At 37.0% G+C, this 8,542-nt stretch overlaps 1 long non-coding RNA gene across 1 annotated transcript in view; it reads right to left on the reverse strand.

The window, feature by feature from the left end:
* Positions 1-214: 214 nt before the first annotated feature.
* The window catches only part of LOC133543362 (uncharacterized), a 171,307-nt gene continuing 162,979 nt past the window's right edge, over positions 215-8,542 (reverse strand). Inside the window, exon 3 of the long non-coding RNA XR_009804359.1 lies at positions 215-547. This is a non-coding gene — a long non-coding RNA (uncharacterized LOC133543362). The remainder of the gene's footprint in view (positions 548-8,542) is intronic.

The raw sequence follows: 8,542 nt of genomic DNA on the forward strand, positions 1-8,542 counted from the left end.
TTAAAATTTTCTAATGAAGTAGTCAAACAAAATTGCCTTTCTTAGATTTCTTTAAGAAGCTACAAACACAGCAAAAAAGGCTTCAAATCCAGGCCAAAAATATATGCAGAAAATACACTGACCTGAATCTATTTGAACATCTGTACATAGCGAGAAAATCCATGATTTTAACATTTTCTGATCAAGTAGTCAAACAAAATTGTCTTTCTTAGATCTTTGTTGAAAAACTACAAACAGAGAAAAGGGACTGTGAATCCAGTCCCAAAAAAAATATGAAGAAAATACACTGACCTGGATGTAGGAAAACATCTTCATCCACGGAGAAAATCCATTATTTGAACTTTTCTAATCAAGTAGTCAAACAAAATGGCCTTTCTTAGATTTGTTTGAGAAGCTACAAACTTCTTCTTTTTCCCAGCAGTGACAATCACAAGGTGCTGCCCCCTGCTGGCAAGGAGTGTCCCTGCTGTGCTGATCGTTCAAGTGCAGCCTGTAATGGCGGTCATTTCCTTGGCCGGAAGCGTAGGCGGACGAAAAAAGGGCCAGCCTGGCGAAAAAAAGAATACTTGTTTTAATTTTTTTATTAATAAATAAAAAGTAAAAACAATTAATTTCAAACTTTAATAAAACACTAATTAGTAAAAATAATAAATATATATACAAATAATAATAATAACAATAAATACTACAACAATATTATTAATTAACAATTTATTTCCTATGAATTCGTTTTTTGTACAAAACCAACATAAAATGTAATTAAACTTTGATTAAAAAAAAAAAAGAGTATAAAAATCATTTTACGATGAAAATTATTTTATTATAAATTTATGAAAATATGTGCTTTTTTTTATGGGGGGGTTTTAAAATATGGAGCCCCAATTGTCCTCACATTTTAATGATGTATATGTTTTAAATAAACAAAATAAAAAATAAAAAATCAACTATCCATCCGTCCATTTTCTACCACTTATTCTCTTAGAGGTGGCGGGGGGCGCTGGTGCCTATCTCAGGCGGCGTACACCCTGGACAAGTCGCCACCTCATCGCAGAAAAGATCAACTAATAAATACTAAATAATAATAATAAATTCTACTCAACCGTCAGATCTATATTTTTTTCCAATCACAAGGTGCCGCCCCCTGCTGGCAAGGAGTGTTCCTGCCGCGCTTATAGTTCAAGTGCAGCCTGTGTGAGGCGTGTTGACGCCCTCCCAACCCCACGAGCCACTTTTGCGCTCGTGGAACGGCGAAGCGGGTAAGGTGGGCTGTCACCAGGGCGCCGGTAATTTCTTTGGCCGGAAGCATAGTCGGCCGAAACTGGGCCAGGTGTTGGCGAGCTCAGGAAAAACAATACTTAAAATAAATAAATAAATAAATAAAATTATTATTTTTTTATTTATAAGTTAAATAAAATACAAATGAATAATAATGATAAATATTTATACAAAAATATAAATTGATAATAATAAAAATAAATAGTACAAACATATTATTAATGAACAATTTATTTCCTATGAATTCGGTTTTGTACAAAAACATCAAATTTAATTAAAGTTTGAAAAAAAAGAGTATAAAAATTTCCTTGGCCGGGACGGTTGGTGGTGAGCTCAAAAAAGAAAATGTCAAAATAAAATGTAATTTTAAGTTTAAAATCTAATTTTAAACTTGAATAAAATACCAATTTAAAATAATAATAAATATGTATACAAAAATATGAATGGATAATAATAATAATATTAATAAACAGTGGTGTTGGCGAGCTCAGAAAAAAGAAATATTTTTTTTTATAAAAATGTATTAACTTTTTTTATAAAAACAATTATTTTAAATAAATAAAAAATACTAATCATAATAATGAATAGGTATACAAAAAATATGAATTCATAATAATAAGTAGTATGACAATATTATTAATGAACAATTTATTTCCTATGAATTCGTTTTTGTGCAAAACCAACATCAAATTAAATTCAAGTTTGATTAAAAAGAGTATAAAAAGAATTTTACGATGAAAAATATTTTATCATAAATTTGTGAAAATATGTTCATTTTTATTAAATGGGGGGTTTCCAAATAAGGACCCCCAATTCACCTTATATTTTAATTATGTCTACGTTTTAAATGAACAAAATAATACAAATATATCAATTAAAAATATGGACTAAAAATCCATCCATCCATTTTCTACCGCTTATTCTCTTTCGGGGTCGCTGGCGCCTATCTCAGCTACAATCGGGCGGAAGGCGGGGTACACCCTGGACAAGTCGCCACCTCATCGCAGTGGACTAAAAATGACTACTTAAAATAACGAGTTCTTCTTCTTTTCCCTTGCAATGACAATCACAAGGTGCCGCCCCCTGCTGGCAAGGAGTGTCCCTGCCGCGCTTATAGTTCAAGTGCAGCCTGTGTGAGGCGTTCAAGGACCGTGTGTTGATCCCCCCTCGTCCTTGGCGGCCGAACGTGCCAACGACGGAGCGGGTTGGGGGGCATCACGAGGGCGCCGGTAATTTCCTTGGCCAGGAGCAAAAGCGGCCGAAACGGGGCCAGGTGTTGGCGAGCTCAGAAACAATAATCTTTAGAAAAAAAAAAAAAATTAAAAAAAAAAAAAAAAATGTATCTATAAGTTTAATAAAATACAAATTAATAATAATGATAAATATTTATATAAAAATAGGAATGAATAATAATAATAAATAGTACAAACATATTATTAATGAACAATTTATTTCCTATGTATTCGGTTTTGTACAAAAACATCAAATTTAATTCAAGTTTGATTATAAAAAAAAGTATAAAAATCATTTTACGGGCGGACGAAACCAGTTGGTGTTGGTGAGCTCAAAAAAAAAAATGTCAAAATAAAATTTAATAAAAAAAAAATACATAAACAACTAATTTTAAACTTGAATAAAATACCAATTTAAAATAATAATAAATATGTATACAAAAATATGAATGGATAATAATAATAATAATAATAATAAACAGTGGTGTTGGCGAGCTCAGAAAAAAGAAATATATTTTTTTATAAAAATGTATTAACTTTTTTTATAAAAACAATTATTTTAAATAAATAAAAAATACTAATCATAATAATGAATATGTACACAAAAATATGAATTCCTAATAATAAGTAGTATGACAATATTATTAATATTTCCTATGAATTCGTTTTTGTGCAAAACCAACATCAAATTAAATTCAAGTTCGATTAAAAAGAGTATAAAAAGAATTTTACGATGAAAAATATTTTATCATAAATTTGTGAAAATATATTCATTTTTATTAAATGGGGGGTTTCAAAATAAGGACCCCCAATTCACCTCATATTTTAATTATGTCTATGTTTTAAATTAACAAAATAATACAAATATATCAATTAAAAATATGGACTAAAAATCCATCCATCCATTTACTACCGCTTATTCTCTTTCGGGGTCGCTGGCGCCTATCTCAGCTACAATCGGGCGGAAGGCGGAATACACCCTGGACAAGTCGCCACCTCATCGCAGTGGACTAAAAATGACTACTTAAAATAAATAGTTCTTCTTCTTTTCCCTTGAAATATGAACTAAAAAGGACTAATTGATAATAATAAATTTTTCTTCTTGTTCCCAGCAATGACAATCACAAGGTGCCGCCCCCTGCTGGCAAGGAGTGTCCCTGCCGCGCTTATAGTTCAAGTGCAGCCTGTGTGAGGCGTTCAAGGACCGCAGGTTGACCCCCCCCCGTGCCTCACTCCTCGTCCTTGGCGGCCGAACTCCGCCAACCCCGCCAGCCGCTTTTCGGGCTGGTGGAACGGCGGAGCGGGTCACGAGGGCGCCGGTAATTTCCTTGGCCGGGAGCGTAGGCGGCCCAGACGAGGCTGGGTGGAAAAAGAAGGGCAAAAAAAAAAAATGTTTTTGTGCCTCAAACATCTTGCTTACAGCAGCAGGGTCTGATCCAAGCATTATGCGCCATCACACACACACACACACACACACACACACACTAGGTAAGCTCACCCCCCCCCCCCTGCTTCTTCTCCCACAGAAGTAAATTATCAAAAGTGTGTTTGAAAGTGAATGAAGGGTGACTCTCTCTCTCTCTCTAGTGTTCGCTCGCTCGCTCTCCCTTCCCGCTTTGACATCTCCCTTTTTTTTTTTTTTTCTTGCCACCATTTCTGGGCGAGGTGATAACTGCCGGTAATAGGATTAACATTGATTTCTTTTTGCAAGAACAGAGATGTGCCAGTTGCAGCTATTTATTGAACTGCCAGCTTTGAACTGTGAAGACTGACTGCAGGAAAAGACCTAATGCAGCGTTTTCAAGAAAAGAAAAGCCGCTGTGCAATTCTCTCCTTTTTTTCCTTTTTCTTCTTCCTCCTCCTCCTCCTCCTCCTGTCTTCTTCCTCTTTTTGTTGTCTCCGGATGAAAAAGAGCAAATCGGCGCCTGTGTTCTATAAGCTGTGGTAATGACTTTATTTATTTGTTGACTTTGTTGTTGTCGCCGCCATGATTTTTTTTTTTTTGAAATAAATAAGAAATATATATATATATTTTTTTAAACAGCTCAACCGGCAACGTATTTATGATGTGATGTATTATTCAAGTTCACCTTGAAATGAAGATGAATGAAAGCTGCTTGCGCCCCTGAGCACACACACACACACACACACACACACACACACACACACACACACACACACACACACACACACACACACACACACACACACTCACACACATTTTCTTGTACTTCGGACCTTCTGGGGACCTGAGAAAAATGCCTCCCTCTTTAGGACCAGCCTTCCTAGATATATAAAGATGTGTATTTAAACAGTTTGTAACACACACACACACACACACACACACACACACACACACACACACACACACACACACACACACACACACACACACTCAAACACATTTTCTTGTACTTCGGACCTTCTGGGGACCTGAGAAAAATGCCTCCCTCTTTAGGACCAGCCTTCCTAGATATATAAAGATGTGTATTTAAAACAGTTTGTAACACACACACACACACACACACACACATATTTTCTTGTACTTCGGACCTTCTGGGGACCTGAGAAAAATGCCTCCCTCTTTAGGACCAGCCTTCCTAGATATATAAAGATGTGTATTTAAACAGTTTGTAACACACACACACACACACACACACACACACACACACACACACACACACACACACACACACACACACACACACACACACACACACACACACATTTTCTTGTACTTCGGACCTTCTGGGGACCTGAGAAAAATGCCTCCCTCTTTAGGACCAGCCTTCCTAGATATATAAAGATGTGTATTTAAACAGTTTGTAACACACACACACACACACACACACACACACACACACACACACACTCAAACACATTTTCTTGTACTTCGGACCTTCTGGGGACCTGAGAAAAATGCCTCCCTCTTTAGGACCAGCCTTCCTAGATATATAAAGATGTGTATTTAAACAGTTTGTAACACACACACACACACACACACACACACACACACACATTTCCTTGTACTTCGGACCTTCTGGGGACCTGAGAAAAATGCCTCCCTCTTTAGGACCAGCCTTCCTATATATATAAAGATGTGTATTTAAACAGTTTGTAACACACACACACACACACACACACACACACACACACACACACACACACACACACACACACACATTTCCTTGTACTTCGGACCTTCTGGGGACCTGAGAAAAATGCCTCCCTCTTTAGGACCAGCCTTCCTAGATATATAAAGATGTGTATTTAAACAGTTTGTAACACACACACACACACACACACACACACACACACACACACACACACACACACACACACACACACATTTCCTTGTACTTCGGACCTTCTGGGGACCTGAGAAAAATGCCTCCCTCTTTAGGACCAGCCTTCCTAGATATATAAAGATGTGTATTTAAACAGTTTGTAACACACACACACACACACACACACACACACACACACACACATTTTCTTGTACTTCGGACCTTCTGGGGACCTGAGAAAAATGCCTCCCTCTTTAGGACCAGGCTTCCTAGATATATAAAGATGTGTATTTAAACAGTTTGTAACACACACACACACACACACACACACACACACACACACACACACACACACACACACACACACACACACACACACACACACACACATTTTCTTGTACTTCGGACCTTCTGGGGACCTGAGAAAAATGCCTCCCTCTTTAGGACCAGCCTTCCTAGATATATAAAGATGTGTATTTAAACAGTTTGTAACACACACACACACACACACACACACACACACACATTTCCTTGTACTTCGGACCTTCTGGGGACCTGAGAAAAATGCCTCCCTCTTTAGGACCAGCCTTCCTAGATATATAAAGATGTGTATTTAAACAGTTTGTAACACACACACACACACACACACACACACACACACACTCACACACATTTTCTTGTACTTCGGACCTTCTGGGGACCTCTAAAAAATGCCTATTTAGGACCACCCTTTCTAGATGTATAAAGATTTATATTTACAACATTAATAATATACACTTATTATACAAATATAAAAAAGGTAAGCTTTTATTATTTTTATTTTTATTTTCTATTGTGTGAAAGCTCCAAAACATTCACACACATGGTTTTTGTTCTTCTTCTTCTCCAGATTTTGGTGCGCTCTACCTTCCACATTTTTTGCCTGATTCAAAGCGTTCCAACTTTAAACTGTTCAGCCTATTCAGGAATCACGGGCTGTTCCTGGAAAAAATCCAAAAAATTCCAGATTTCCCAGACTTCCAGGTTTTCCGGGACATTTTTACCAATGAAAATGAATTGGCCATTTTTCAAACTTCCACATTTTTCACCCGATTCAAAGCGTTCCAACTTCAAACTGTTCAGCCTGTTTGGGAATCACATGCTTTTCCTGGACACATTTACAAAAATTCCGGATTTCTCAGAATTCCAGGTTTTCCGGGAAATGTTTGCCATTCAAAATGAATTGACCATTTTTCAAACTTCCACCATTTCCACATTTCTGACCGGATTCAAAGCGTTCCAACTTCAAACTGTTCAGCCTAATCGGGAATCACGGGCTTTTCCTGAATGAATTCAAAACATTTCCAGATTCCCCAGAATTCGAGGTTTTCCGGAACACTTTTGCCATTCAAAATGAATTGGCCATTTTTCAAACTTACACCATTTCCACGTTTTTCACCTGATTCAAAACAATCCAACTTCAAATTGTTCAGCCTATTCGGGAACTGCGGGCTATTCCTGGACAAATTCAAAAAATGTCCAGATTTCCCAGAATTCCAGGTTTTTTGGGACATTTTGCCATTCAAAATGAATTGGCCATTTTTCAAACTTACACCATTTCTACATTTTTCACATGATTCAAAGCGATCCAACTTCAAACTGTTCAGCCTGTTCAGGAATCACAGGCTGTTCCTGGACAAATTTAAAAAATGTCCAGATTTCCCAGAATTCCAGGTTTTTGGGGACATTTTGCCATTCAAAATGAATTGGCCATTTTTCAAACTCCCACCAGTTCCACATTTTTGACCCGATTCAAAGCGTTCCAACTTCAAAGTGTTCATCCTGTTCGGAAATCATGGGCTTTTCCTGGACAAATTAAAAAAAAATCCAGATTTCTCAGAATTCCAGGTTTTCCGCGACATTTTTTCCATTCAAGATGAATTGGCCATTTTTCAAACTTACACCATTTCCACATTTTTCGCCTGATTCAAAGCGTTCCAACTTTAAACTGTTCAGCCTATTCAGGAATCACGGGCTGTTCCTGGAAAAAATCCAAAAAATTCCAGATTTCCCAGACTTCCAGGTTTTCCGGGACATTTTTGCCAATGAAAATGAATTGGCCATTTTTCAAACTTCCACACCATTTCCACATTTTTCACCCGATTCAAAGCGTTCCAAATTCAAACTGTTCAGCCTAATCGGGAATCACGGGTTTTTCCTGAATAAATTCAAAACATTTCCAGATTGCTCAGAATTCGAGGTTTTCCGTAACACTTTTGCCATTCAAAATGAATTGGCCATTTTTCAAACTTACACCATTTCCACGTTTTTCACCTGATTCAAAACAATCCAACTTAAATTGTTCAGCCTATTCGGGAACTGCGGGCTATTCCTGGACAAATTCAAAAAATGTCCAGATTTCCCAGAATTCCAGGTTTTTTGGGACATTTTTTCCATTCAAAATGAATTGGCCATTTTTCAAACTTACACCATTTCCACATTTTTCACATGATTCAAAGCGATCCAACTTCAAACTGTTCAGCCTGTTCAGGAATCACAGGCTGTTCCTGGACAAATTTAAAAAATGTCCAGATTTCCCAGAATTCCAGGTTTTTGGGGACATTTTGCCATTCAAAATGAATTGGCCATTTTTCAAACTCCCACCAGTTCCACATTTTTGACCCGATTCAAAGCGTTCCAACTTCAAAGTGTTCATCCTGTTCGGAAATCATGGGCTTTTCCTGGACAAATTAAAAAAAAATCCAGATT

This window comes from Nerophis ophidion, linkage group LG26, assembly GCF_033978795.1.
Source record: "Nerophis ophidion isolate RoL-2023_Sa linkage group LG26, RoL_Noph_v1.0, whole genome shotgun sequence".
Lineage (NCBI taxonomy): Eukaryota > Metazoa > Chordata > Actinopteri > Syngnathiformes > Syngnathidae > Nerophis > Nerophis ophidion.